This window comes from Adiantum capillus-veneris, chromosome 8, assembly GCF_014529385.1.
Source record: "Adiantum capillus-veneris isolate H3 chromosome 8, ASM1452938v2, whole genome shotgun sequence".
NCBI lineage: Eukaryota > Viridiplantae > Streptophyta > Polypodiopsida > Polypodiales > Pteridaceae > Adiantum > Adiantum capillus-veneris.
In genome coordinates this window covers 38,813,606-38,828,528 of record NC_140938.1, presented here as the reverse complement: position 1 = coordinate 38,828,528, position 14,923 = coordinate 38,813,606, and positions in this window count along the sequence as shown.

The following is a 14,923-nucleotide window of genomic DNA, read 5'->3' as shown; positions in this document are numbered from 1 at the left end:
AAGAGAAGCAATTACTAGTCTTTTTTCTCTCTGCTCTCTCTCCCTACTAGCTGCCTACTAATAGGCCATAGCAACCAACAAAAAAAAGGGTATTCGTGCCCAATTCCAAAATAGGCGTCGTCACTTTCACTCTCTCTCTCTCTCTCTCTCTCTCTCTCTCTCTCTCTCTCTCTCTCTCTCTCTCTCTCTCTCTCTCTCTCTCTCTCTCTCTCTCTCTCTCCATTGTGAAGGAGAACTGCAGGCTCTATCCACGAGGAGAGATCCAAGCAATCTACGACATCGCTCCTAGATGGACTCTCACTATCTTCCTCTCCCTCCCGACTCTCTATGAAGCCAACTGGCTGCCAAGAACAAGCTAAATAACCACATCAAACACTCCCTCTCCCCCCCCCCCCCCAGTGCAACTACCTACAGAGGCGAACAATGTCGAAGCACTACCTACAGCGGTAGACATTGGCGAAGCTCTTCAAGGATGGCTGCAATACTTTCGCCAATGGCCGCTCTCGGGCATCCTCGCACGACAATGATGATGATGATTTTCTTCTGACAATTTTGACCTTTTAGTTTTAGTTTTTTTTTAGTGCTTCACTATACTTCATTTTAATTTTACACCGAGACATTGTATTAGATTCATAAGGATTGTATTAGTTTGGCCCCATAGGCCTTTGGAAGATGGGTAATATAACATTTCATTTCATTTTGCTCTCTCTCTTCCCTCTCCCACTACGACTCCTTATGTAGCGGCGGACATTGAGTAAGCTCTTCGACGACTAGTGCAATAATTTCTCGAACAGTGTTTTAGTCTTCCAATCTTTCACTTTACTTCATTTTATGTTTGTACCCCCAGGCATTGGACTAGATTCACAAGGATTGTATCAGTTGGGTCTCATATTTAGTTTTGGCCTTTTGAAGACGTTTAATATAATATTTCATTTCATTTCTCTTTTTCTCTTTCCCCCCTCTCCCCCTTCGCTTTTGGATGGAAATCGATATCAATGATCAAACCAAGCTGCGAGCCATATCCTTGTATTCGATTGTCCACAGCCACACAAGTTAATGACTTCTTGCCACCCACGCGCACGCACACACACACTTGTCAATTTGGACGATATACACGTACACACACATACACATGCTATGAGTGTCTCGTTAATGTGAAAACCAGCATCCCTACTTGCTATATTTTTCTTCTTCTATTCAAGCTAACTAGACATTTACTTTGCCTTGATTTTGAATGACAGGGATATACCTCGTGTAATCTACGTTATCTCACTTTCAAGGCATTATTTAGCTTAGTTTAGGTAAATGGTACAAGTTGTAGACTCCCATGCTATCCACTAGAACTTTAAAAGAAAAACTTAAGTATCTCGTTTTGCATGGCATTTTTTGGATGCATAAAAAACCTAGTTCTTTTTAAAGTTATTGATGTAGCAAATTTAGGAGAGCGTTATGGACGGATAAATTTTGCGTTCTTTTTTTCTTTTGTTGGCCCAATCTATTGTTAGTCGTCCAACCTTTACATGATATACAAAAAGTATGCTCGTGATATCATGACTAAACACTAGTCAATGCCCTTTAGAGTAGTTATCAATGGCCCATTCTGGTCGATTATGAGTTTCGCCTTGTTAAAAATGACTACACTTCTTTACGGGCTTGGCCACTAAAAAATTGTCACAATAATACCTTATTCACATTGTACAATTAAGATATGTAGCCGATCAAGCTGCTTAGCTATACATGGCTTCAAAGACTTTGGCCGGGTTTCATCCTCTTTCTGGATCTTCATATCACATTTTGCTAAAAGCATTGAGTAGATCATAGTGACCAGGGGTCCCCCCATTTAACTGCATGCATCCAAAACTCCAGTCTAGCAAACACAAGCTTTTTATACTGAAAACACCAATATTCTATCTTTAATACTTAACAAATCTTAAGAGTTCTTGCTACTAAACAAGGTAAAAGTAAACTCAAGGGAAGCATCCGCCTCATTCTGTAGGGCACTTCAAGTATGCACATAGTACTCCATGTCTTTCAAGTTTAGGCAAGACTCTAAGATCCTAACTATACTTGAAGATTCACATGCAAGGTTTGGGTTTCACTGTGAGATATGGATATTTGTAAGTAACAATCCTTCAGATAAAGCTAAATCCAATATTCCCATTTCATGCTCCAGGTATAAAATTTCTAAATACCTTAAAATAATATGCATTTAACAAGGTCCTTTAATGTGTCTCTAGTAAGTAAGATCTCTCTCTATGTCTACTTAGAACTAGATACCATATATATAATACGCCACTCTACTGCTTACTCTACCTCCCTTCTTACCTTAAAATCACCGGATTCTCCATCACTTGTTACAAAAAATTCTTATACGACATTCCCCCACTTCAATATTGGTTTGATAAATCAACGCTCCTTATTTTTTTTTAATGGTTCTCTTTGCAGATGTTTTCATAAGGCTATACCCAAAAAATTTCAACAAGTAGGCATATCACCTAACACTTTTAGAAGAATAGAGTTTCTTTACTTGTTTTCCTGTATTATAAGCTGCAAAATCCATTATTTCTAACGTTATGGTTTGTGCTTACTTTGATTGGAATCTCTACTGAGATGACTTGTCATACAACTACTTACATGAGCAAAGTTCATTTGGGATGATTGTCAACATTTGGTACATGGTTTAACATTACAATATACTCGTAATGATATCAACCAGATAATTTGTGTTGTATTTTTATTCTTTGTCTAGCCCATTGGTCATGTGCACACAGATTCACCGATTTAGGCAGGGTGTAAATGCTCACCCTGGTGTAGAGTCACCAATCTAGGCAACACTAGTTATCCGTGCAGATCCGCCCAATTTGGGCAGCACACTAGCAAATTATAGATTCATAATGATGAATGCAGATCCATCAATTTAGGCAGCATTAGTGCAGATTCTTCGATTTAGGTAGCACCTCATATTGGTGTAAACTCACCGGTTCAAGCAACACTGATCACAAAATCATGCTGCAGTGGCTGGCCACCACTGTCCTTAGTATGATTTTGTTAACCCGTGTATATAATGACAGTGATATGGATTTGGATTTATATTTTGGATTTGGAATTGGATTTGAAATTGACCTATAATATTTTCCTGTCACGATAGTATTTATGGAATTGGACTTGAGATGGATGAAAATTGATTATTGCATGATGAGTGTGACCAATGATACCCCGATTCATCAGTGTATGACCCTATTATACTGCTTATTCTGGTGGTATGGGACACTAGAATAGGTAGTATGTGGATGACGGTAGGCATACCTAATGTTGTTTTGTTTCATAAATTTTTCATTTTACAACGTGCTATTTCTAACACAGAATACTAATCACTATTTCCACATTTTTATCTTCGCAAATTGAGGACAATTGCTTTCTAACAGAGGGGTATGTAATGGAATTGATATTTTATGCTTTAGTGTAGCTGACATGTGGAAAAGGCTAAGGGTTATGCGAACGGATATTATTATGTATATTTGATTATTCAAGTGCTCTTTAATGAGCTTTGGCCATTTATGATCGGCCGACCAGTTTGTACTCATTTTGACCATTCAATAAATCTAAAGTAAATACATTGTTAGCGTGCAAATGATAAGGAAAATGAGTGCCTCTATAGCCTTGCACGAGTCACACCGTCAGAAGGAAGAACTATTGCACTACCAAAATCATATGTGACAAGCACTTGTAGAAATTTAAGAAAAATCCTTCAAGCATGAAACACACTTGGAATTAGAAGAAACCAAGGACATGATGACATATCTCGTCTTGTGGAGATGTCCGTAGATTATTCGTAGGCAAAAGGAAGATGAGAAATGAGAGAGTTATGGCTACTCGAAACTAGAGGTGTACTCCCTCTTGCTCACAATTGAGGTCTCTGGAATATGTGTAGGTGTTGCAGCTATTTTATGGGGGCATTTTCCACTTTTATTGAAATGGATTCTTTTTTCTTTCTCAGAAATCATCCCTCTCCTCGATTTCCTCATGTCATTGGTCCATTTGGGGCCCTTTTGGGAAAGGTAATCAGGCAAGTCGCTGGCTTGAAGCCCAAGTGAGGGGTCAAAAAATTTGTCCAAGGGCCAAACTCAAGGCCTAGTGCTTGTCCAAGCTGAAGGCAAAAAGGTCCCCTCCTTCCCCAAGAAGCCCATGAGCCCCCTATAGCTCAAGAGGAATGAGCTCCTCTCTCTCACATGACTTAACACAATAGACCCTTCCCCATCCTCCTCTTATACCCCTTCCTTGGAGTCCACTTTCCCCTATGTTAGATAAAGAGATTGCCACATGGCACATTCTTTTCCACCTCCTCCCAACTTCCCACACATCAACCTTAATTTCCAGCTTTACCTCTAAACTGGGAAAACTTTCTGGAGGCGTAATGCATCACTTCGGCCATCAAATGCAATGTTGTAAAGCACAGCTCGGAGCCTGCAACCTCAACTACCTCCAAAAATTTAAAGTTTCAGCATTTCTTATTTTAGATCATCAAGTTGGCCCAGTTTCCTTCATCGCATGCATCTACAACCACTTTCTAAGTCGAGACCGCCCACTTCGGATGCACCTAACTAATGATGTACAAGTCCGATTCACAAGCTATAAAGCGCGGCTGAAAGTACTTATTGAAAACCATGTTTTGGGGCTCGAAAAACCCAAAACATCAGCACCCAAGCCCGAATAAACCAAACCTTTGTACATGAATTTTTACATGGTCACTCCCAAGACTCGAAGCACTATGTACACATATATACATGGGACTAGTTAGCAAGATTTCTGGTACAATCCACTGGCTATATGCTCATCTAAAAAATGCCTGACATAGCTTGCCAGCCCCCCCTAGCCTGCTTGATCATTCATGACAAGCAGAGGTTTCTAGGGTGAACAACTGTTGTAGCTCATTCCCAGAAACTTCATTCACATTCTCTGATGTCTTCACATTGTCTTCCTCCATTGATAGGATCTCATCTATCACAATTGTCATTGAACGTGCCCAATATTTCTTCAGTCTATAACCATTAAAGATATTTATGATGTGCACCACCCAAATCTGCCAACTGATATGTGCCATTGTCAAACTTGTTCACAACAGTAAAAGGACCTTCCCACTTGATTTGAAACTTTTTTTGAAAGGTATTATCCAACTTACTATTGTATCGCAACACAAGATCACCCTTTTCAATACCTTTATCTTTCACACATTCATTGGCCTTTATTTGAGCTTTCTTTGACACTTCCTCATAGTATCTCAAAGCCAAAACTCTATCCAATTGTAAACCCAAAAACCTTTTCTACGAAGTATCTCTTTGCTCTTCACCTCCCAATGACAGCAATTTGAGTGCAGGAATCTTCACTTCAATTGGTAATAATGCCTCTTTGCCATAGACCAAGTGGTAAGGAGAAAATCATGTGCTCGTTTTGATAGCAGTTCTGTAGGCCCATAATGCACAAGGCAACTCTGAATCCCAAGTTTTCCCATGTGTCTGGGTCATCTTTGTCAAGATTTTCACCAGTTCTCCATTGAACCTCTCATTGAGACCATTGCATTGTGGATAATAAGGAGAATTGTACATGTGTTGTAGATTGAGCTTTTTGCATAAGAAATCAAAACAGCTCTCCTCTAAATCCCGACCCTCTATCAGAAAGTAGTTCTATTGGCACACCAAATTTGTAGCATATATGCTAATATACAAACTTTTCCATTTCCTTTACTGGTAATCTGTTTGACAACTTTAGCTTCTAGCCATCGTGACAAATAATCCACTTCTATCAAAATGTAAGCATTCCTTTTGCTAGTCATGGGTAAGGGGCCAATAGCATGAAGACCCCATTTTTCAAATTCATCAAAAGCTAGAATTGTCTTTCGTAATTCGGGCTTTAAAATTCTCTTCCCCATTTTTTGGCAAGACAAACAAGACTTGCACCAATGGTTAACATCCCGCTGAATACTTGGCCATACATAGCCCTCTTCCAAAATTTTATGCAATGTAATCTTCATGGAAAAATGGCCTCCACAGGATCCCTCATTACTTTCTTCCAAACTCTTATATATCTCTTCTTTCCAGGGCACAAGACGCAATACTAAATCACTTGCTTTCATGTTAATCACATCATCAAGCATTTTGTACTTTCTAGCTTTTCTTATAAAAGCATATTATTTTTTGGATGGAAGATCTTCAGGTAAAACACTTTACCTCTTTTGATAACACTTCCCTTCCATGATATAAAGGGGCATTTGCCTTCAACACAAATACACAAGTGATCATTTCTTGGGTAGCATCATGAGCTTCTTCATTTTGGGACCTCTCGATATGCTGCAAACTCCATGCTTTGAACTTTTTGAGCAACAATTTCACCTTGAAGCATAAATTCTTCAATTTAGGATTCTTATTCTTACATACTCCCAATACTTGCTTCACAACCAACAAGGCATCTCCTTTGATTTGTAAGCGTCTAATTCCCAACTATAAATAGATGTGCAAACCACCTTCAAGAGCCATGTACTCTGCTTCATTATCACTTTTTGCATCAAGTTTCAGACCTTGTTTCCTTACAAGTTTTCCTTGTGCATCATAGATGACAATGCCTCCCGAAGCAGCATCATGACTTCTTCGATAAGAGCCATCAAAATATAACAATGAAGCATCAGATATGGCAAGAGTCTTGACTTTCTTCTTTTGCACCACCTCTTCCTTAACCAAAACAGGAGTGTCTTTATAAGTGAGTAAATCTGCCAGGGTTGCCTGAGTACTTTCTTCTATCAAAAAGGTGAGTTGAAACTCTTGCAGTTCAATTATAACCCAGCTCATCACTATTTTTGATATATTCGAATTATTGACCAGCTGAGGTGAGGAAGCAATGAATAACTGGTGAGAAAAGTGAACAACTTTTGCAGCAAGTAAAGTCTGAATTGTCTGCAAGCATAAACCATACTAGTCATCACCAATTCAATTTCAGTGTAATCTATTTCATGAGGAGTCTTCACTCTACTAGCATAATGAACATGCTTCATATACTGAGATTCCTTCCCCCTTTGCAACAACATGGCCCTAATGGAATAGTCTCCCACTGATGGGTTAACACAAAATTCCTTTTCCCAGTCAAGAGCTTGCATAATGGGTAATGTACTCAAAACTTCTTTGACTCTGTCAAAGACATATTCACAGTCACAAGGGATCATTCTTAACTGCTTGGTGCAATGGATACAATAGCTGTGATGCCAAAGGTATGAATCAAGATAGATATTTAACCTTTTGTATGAAAGTGGCCAACTATTTGGTATCTTTTGGAGATGACAGCAATAACAAAGCTTCCACTTTCTCTGGATCTGCTTCTATCCCATTTTCTGGAATTACATGTCTAAGAAGCTTCACCCTTGGCTGTGTCAAATGACACTTCTTAGGGTTCAACTGACCCTCGCATTCATCATATCTTGCAAAAGTCATTTCAAGCTTTTGAACATGCTCTTTCCTTGAACTGTATACTACTTTATGAATCTTCAAAACTGTCTTCACTGGTAATTTCGGATTCATCATTTTCACTTACATCTTCTAGTGCCAAAGGTTGCTTGGTAGTCATATCAAGCACCCTCTTTTCACCGTTCCGGCCATACACACGGATTGTGCCCTTGCCCCAATCTTGCATAGCACCAAAAACTCTCAACTAAGGTCATCCCAAAATGAGAGGAAAATCTCCCAAATCAATTGGCATAACATGGAAGTTTATTATAACCTTCACATTAAAGACTTCAACTTCCAAATTCTTAATCAGCCCTAAACACTTCAGTTTGGCATGGTTTGCTAGTCGAATCCTAAACCCAGAGCTCCCGCATGTAATGAGACTCATTCTCTCAACACATGACTGTGTAATCACACAAACTTGAGCACCTCCTCTCCCATGCTCACACCTTTGTGCCAAGCGTTCACCACAGGACAAATGTTGGGTAACTCTCCCACAACCAACACTCTGACCTGTCCATGCTTTAGCTCTTTCTTTGGATTCACTAATGAACTGCCTCTTAAGTTTGGGCACTATATTCATCAACTGTCCAAAAGTACAATCTACTTTCCTCCCAATCAGGTCTTCCTTTAAACTATAAGTTGTTTGGCCTTCTCCCAAATGTAAATTTGCTACTTCAAACCGTCTACGAGGTCTTCTCTTCCTCTTGGATTTTGCATCTTCACCCTCTTTCTCTTTCCCTTTCTTCTTGCTGGGACATGGAGCGGTATAGCCTTCCCTCTCTCTTTTTCCTACGGGCATCATATCTGCTTCTTTCTTTTCAACTCGCACAATAGCCTCATGACCACCAGATGTTGTGGCCTGATTTTTCTGTTCAGCACCTTGATCTCCCCGTATATCCAATGCATAATCATTAGCCCTATTAGGAATCTGTTGGGGAAGTGGAAACATATCACCTCCCATCCTTGTTGTCTTTGAACAATAAGTGATGATATGACCAAGTTCACCACAACTATAATAGGTAGGGATGAACCTCCTTTGCGTCTCAAAGACGTCGTGTCCATGATCCACATTAGCATTAGGTAGACCTTCACACGCCTGGGCCATTTCTCTACCACGACCACGAACACCTCCAAGAACACTGAGACGCAATTCTTGCATCATGGTCATCATATCTTGCATATTTTGCTATAATTGTTCAGTGTTAGCAACCTTTTGAACAGGTTGAGCTCCAGCCTCTGTCTGATTTCCCTCATTTTGGCCACCATTACCTTGCACAGGGACCACTTTCCCATACACATTGAGTCTTTGAGCCTTCCATTCTTTCTCCCTCGCGATAGTGGGACTGCTTTCTTAAAGGTAGCGGGCCTTTTTAGCTCAACTTTAAACTTCAAACTTTCCTTTAATTTCACCACAAAACTGTCCTTCTTTAACATGTCTAGAGGGATTTCATTTCTCAAAGTTCGGGCCCATTTATCCCACAAACGGGTAAATTGCATGACAAAATCATCAATACTATGATTAACCTTTTGAGTGTACCCCAAAATTTCATGCCAAACTTCATCAGGTACTTCAATGGATCTGTATTGTACCAAAAAATCTTGCTTCACACGATTGTAGTCCAAAACCACCCTTGGAGTTTGTGCCTACACCAACTCTTCATGATTTTGTAACCAAACTTTTGCCTCATCCTGTAAACTGTATTGCATCACAGTATAGCTTAATCCAGTATATTTTGCAGTAAGCAATTGACTTCCAATTTTTCAATAAAAGTCTGTGAATTCTCATTAGGCAATCCATGAAACTGTGGGAAATCGTCCACCATGTTTGATTGCCACAAAAACACTTACATGTGACGTCGAAAGCTCATGGGATGTGGATGGATCATTCCAGTACCTAATCCACCTCACATTGGGTAACCAGGCCCTCAGTGCTTGGATTCACAAAACCTCACGACCCTCCAAAGGCTACAATCTAATTACACGACCGCCTCAAGTGCTATCCACAACTTGCACATACATAGGCGGTTGTCCATAAGGACCCACACTTTACATTCTCTACCTGTAGAATAGACATATTTCACAAGAATTGGAGCATAGGAGCACTTGCTCCTCCGTCGGGGCACTAAAATGATGTTAGCATGCAAAAAACAAGGAAAACAAGTGCCTCTATAGCCTTTCATGAGTCACACCTTCATAAGGAAGAACTATTGCACTACCAAAATCATATGTGACAAGCACCTGTAGAAATTTATGAAAACCCCTTCAAGCATGAAACACACTTGGAATTAGGAGAAACCTAGGACATCATGATGTAACTCGTCTTGTGGAGATGTCCATAGAGTATCCTAGGCAAAAACAGATGAGAAATGAGAGAGTTATGGCTACTTAAAACTAGAGGTGTACTCCCTCTTGCTCAAAATTGAGGTCTTTGGAATATTTGCAGGTGTTGGGGAGTATGACTACCCACTTGAGGTTATAAAGAAGTTAAATTTAAAAGTGGAATTGAAACTGCAGTGGGCGACTGACTAGATTCTTCTTTTAATTAAGGCCCTTACTTTTGTAAACAAAAGTGTGAAATGCAATGCATGGCAGCCTGCAGACTCAGAGAACGACAACGACGAGTAGGACTTGGGGAGGTGGTGGTCGATAGGTGCCTTTACAACTAGCATGCAAGGAGGCAAAAGTACTCACACATCTAGGGCGTCCAGTTTGATGGCAATTTTGAGCGTTTTCGGGGAGGTCGATAGAGAAGCTTTTTGGCGGCAAGTGTTGCTTCCCATGCAGACTCAGCTAAAGGTTGTTTTCAGAGTTCGGAGTAGTATTAAGAGCCAATTTTTGGGCTAAACTTTTCGGTCTATTCCCTTGCATGCTTGTCGGCTCGCTTCTTCTTCCGCTTTTCCTTCTTTTCTTCAACCTTCGATTCTTTGTGGCAAGCTTTGAAAGCTTTCTCGATTTTGAAGTGTTTCAATATAGGTTTCCTTGATCCTTGCTTGAATTCTACAATTCTTAAATGAGAATTTGCATCAAAAATTCTAAATGTACCTCGGCTTTTGTAACCATAGCTTCTTGGTTGTCAAGATCGAATCTTCTTGTTTGCATAATTGCTACATGTGAACGGAACCTTCGCTCTGATACCACTATTGGGAGCTTTTCCCTTTCCCAACCTTCATCTCTCTCCTCGAATTCCTCATGTGATTGGTCCATTTGGGGCCCTTTTTTGGGAAAGGTAATTAGGCAAGTCGGTGGCTTGGAGCCCAAGTGAGGGGTCAAAAAATTTGTTCAAGGACCAAACTCAAGGCCTAGCACTTGTCCAAGCTAGTGTGAAGGCAAAAAGGCCCCCTCCTTCCCCAATAAGCCCACAAGCCCCGGATAGGTCAAGAGGAGAAAGCTCCTCTCTCTCACATGACTTGACAATAGACCCTTCCCCATCCTCCTCTTATACCCCTTCCTTTGAGCCCACTTTCCCCTATGTGGGATAAAGAGATTGCCACATGGCACATTCTTTTTCACCTCCCCCCAACTTCCCACACATCAACCTTAATTTACAGCTTTACCTCTAAACTGGGCAAACTTTTCGAAGGCGTAATGCATCACTCCAGCCATCAAATGTAGCGCATAAAGCACAGCTCGGAGCCCGCAACCTTGACTACCTCCAGAAATTTAAAATTTCAGCATTTCTTATTTTAGATCATCAAGTTGGCCCAATTGCCTTTGTCGCATGCATCTGCAACCGCTTTCTAAGTCGAGACTGCCCACTTCGGACGCATATAACTCATGATGTACAAGTCCGATTCACAAGCTATAAAGCACGGTTCGAAATACTTAGTGAAAACCATGTTTTGGGGCTCGTACAACCCAAAACATCAGCACCCAAGGCGGGCAAAACCAAACCTTTGTACATGAATTTCACATGGTCACTCCCAAGACTCGAAGCACTATGTACACATATATACATGGGACTAGTTAGCAAGCTTCTTGGCACAATCCACTGGCTTTATGCTGCTCATCCCCAAAAAATGCTTGACAACGTGGGAAATGGTCACTCTTGCACGGGGGAGATTGCACCCAGTGTCCTCGTTGTTCTTCTCTCCTCTCCACTCTTCTCTCTCACCGTGTTGTTCTTCTCTTCTCTCTCCACTCTTCTCTCTCACCATGTTGGCATAGCACTCTGCTCTAAGAGCTGCACATGCACATGCTCTCGCTCGCCCTCTCCCACTCTTTGTCTCTCTCTATTTGCGTATAGTATTGATTATGTGCTATGCAATTTGTCGAGTATGTAGATTTGTTGTTTTATGGTTTGTATTTTGTTATTTCGAGTATTTTGCAGGGCCATCGCATTCTCCATTTTTAGCAGTGTCACACGATCACGACACATAGTAGACGCAAAAGATTGATTAAATAAAAAGTCTCCCTTAGGGTTACAAAACTTTGTCTTTTATACCTCCCTCTTGAGAGGTACATTCTCATAAAAAATAATCTCTCATATCCATCAAAATTAAATATTACAAGAATGGGTGTTTCATTTCAGTGTTCATCCAGTCACACCACTCCCCCCCTCCCGGTCCATGTCGTCCCTGACATGACTGGTCCATGTGTTCTTCTGGTCTTTTGCGTGAGCCTTTGTTGCAACTTGTTTGCAAACATGGAAGGATTGGTTGTACAGTTTAAAAATCTTGATGGCTCTTGGGTCTACCATATCTTCGAAGATGGGATTGATTTTCTTTTGAGAGTATACTTTGACAGTCTCTCTTGTTTCCCTGACTGAGCTGTCATCATTGTGTAACCCCAAGGAATCTGCTATGAGTTGAGAAGACGTGTAATTGTCACTTCTTTACTTTTCCCCTCAACTGTAGTGAGGATTGCCTTGCCATCTCTCTTGATTGTAGTAGCCAACTCATAGAATCTTTGAAAATCAACACATGTCAGCACTTCAGTGGGGAGGCCATAACTTTTACAAATCAACTCCAAATTTGTCAAAGTTTGAACCTACTTTACAAGATCTTTCCAATGATATGCTAGTTGATAGGGTTTTGACAAAGCATTTATGTACTTCATTAGCTTGCCCACTTTGGACAAAAGAGGCAAAGTCAAACCTCCTTTTAGGGCCCCTTTAAGACTCCAAATTTTCCTTAATGTGAGCTCCCCTGGAATCATTGGTACGTCCACTGTATTACCTTGTGGATCTCCGAAGGTCCCTTGGTACAGTTTTATGACCTCCCTTTCTAGAGTCACTTCAGACATCCATGCTTTTGTTGGCTTCAATGTTTCAATGGGAATTATAAAGGACCTCGCCATTGCAATAATGTCTTTCAAGGTGAGTCTCTTCTTCTTTTCTGGTGATTTACCGGCTTCCATTAATCCTGTGTGCACTCCAAGTCCAAAAGTTAGCGTCTTTTACTAAATTTGGGAATTGATCAGCTTCTAGCTATCCAAATGACTTTAAAATTGAATCACAAGCTAATTAATCCCTAGGGATGCTATGCAAGTTGACAAAAGTGCATTTAGATGCTAGAATTATGATGTGGGACATCATATGCGTATGATATCTATGTGCTCAAAATCAGGTGAGATTTGACATGTGTATAGCTCATAGCATGTATATCACACATATATGCATGGAATTAGATTTGAAAATGTATTGAGCAAGATATTGGCCTTTAACACTAGAATGGTAACCTAACAGGACATAAAAGTGTCCTTTTAGGGTTTTGGGAAAAAATTCCAAAACCATAGTAGATCCACTCATTTTGAAAAATCCTTTCATGAGCTTATAGTTCAATAACTACTACATATGGAAAAAATGACAAACTTGTAATTTTTCTCATCCCTTGGTCACTACAAGCCTCCAAAGTTGATGTACCATTGCATTTTGCCCAAAACAACAATTTCTTACGGTTGATTGCATATAAATAAGAGTGGAGATTTTTGTAGGACATGAGATAAAATGCCCCGTTAACTTCAATGGATTGGTGACCAAAACATATGGTTGCTTTTACCTCACTTTTTTTTTTTGGGCAAAAAAAATAGGTACGAAAAAGTTGCATTTTTGCCATTCTGCGCACCTATCATCAAAGTTTCTATAGTCACGCTCAATCTAGATACGACATACATGTTTTCTTAGTTCCCTTTGGGCCTCTGGATTCAAAAGGAGCCATGGAGAATGTCTAAAGGATAATGGATCTCTTACAATTGGAACCCTTGGGGCAATGATAAAGTGCTAAATACAGCAAACATGAAAAAATTGGGTTTAGCATTATGACCTTTAGAAACCCATGGAAACTACTTAATATCTAGCCAAGTTTGTAGTCTATGATTAGATATGGTCACTACCTACAAAATACACACAATTGGCCTAAGAAACTAGCAATATTGAGAAAGTTATACTTGCTACTCTAAAATGTATCGTATTCTTCAGCAAATCAAAAAACTCAACCATCATCATATACTATGCTATATAGTATATTAGGTCCCCCAAAACTCAAGGAAGATTAGCTTTATGTTATACATTACACTTACACAATCAAAATTGAATTTGGATATCAAGAAAGCCACCAAAAAAATCATAAAAGTGCTATTTTTGGCCAAAAAAACAGGATTATGCAATTCTTGTAAATTGGCCATAACTTTCAATTTTAACACTTAGCTCTCCCTACAAGCATCAAAACATGTTGAGAACTATGAAGGCCTAACCTCTAGCCATCTAAACCTCATAGACATGAAGTTTAGAGTGGTATAGTTGCCAAAAATTGAAAAAAAGCCAAAAACAGGACCCGTTTTTTCACACAGTTTAGGTTCAAAAATGTTGTGCAAGAGTAAGGTTAATGGTGAGATCGATACTCAAAAAGAAAATGCTAAGTTTTTTTCAACTCATAAGGCAACTTTGTGGATATATAGCACCTATAAATTCATTTTCATACTCTTCAAATAACTCAAGAAAAATGGTCACTTAACAGGACACAAAAGTGTCCTGTTACCATTCTAGTGTTAAGCTCTTTTTAGACTCTGAAATGGTAGACTGGCTATATTTTGGGTATATGAGGTTCAAATGACTTGAAGCTTGGTATATGGTGTTGTGAGATTGGGCACCCTCCTGTCGTAGTGGTTAGCTGCAATTGGGATAGTTGGCATAATGGTTAATTATGTGCTGTCTATTTATTTTTCTAATTGAGTTGATGATGATGATTTCGTAGAGTGGAATGTGGGGAGTTGATGAAGAGGCACAGGCAATTACTCTTGGCCATTTTATATTTGCATAGCATTTTAGAATTTCATTTCAATAAGCCACTATGGTTCTGTAAATAATTGTATACGGAACTCCCCTTATGGGTCATGCAAGAACTAGTGAGCTTCAGTCATTTACAAAAGTGAAGTGGTTGTAAGAAGAGGGGCCTCAATTTTTGGCACCTTAAACTCACAAATAATATATTAAATAC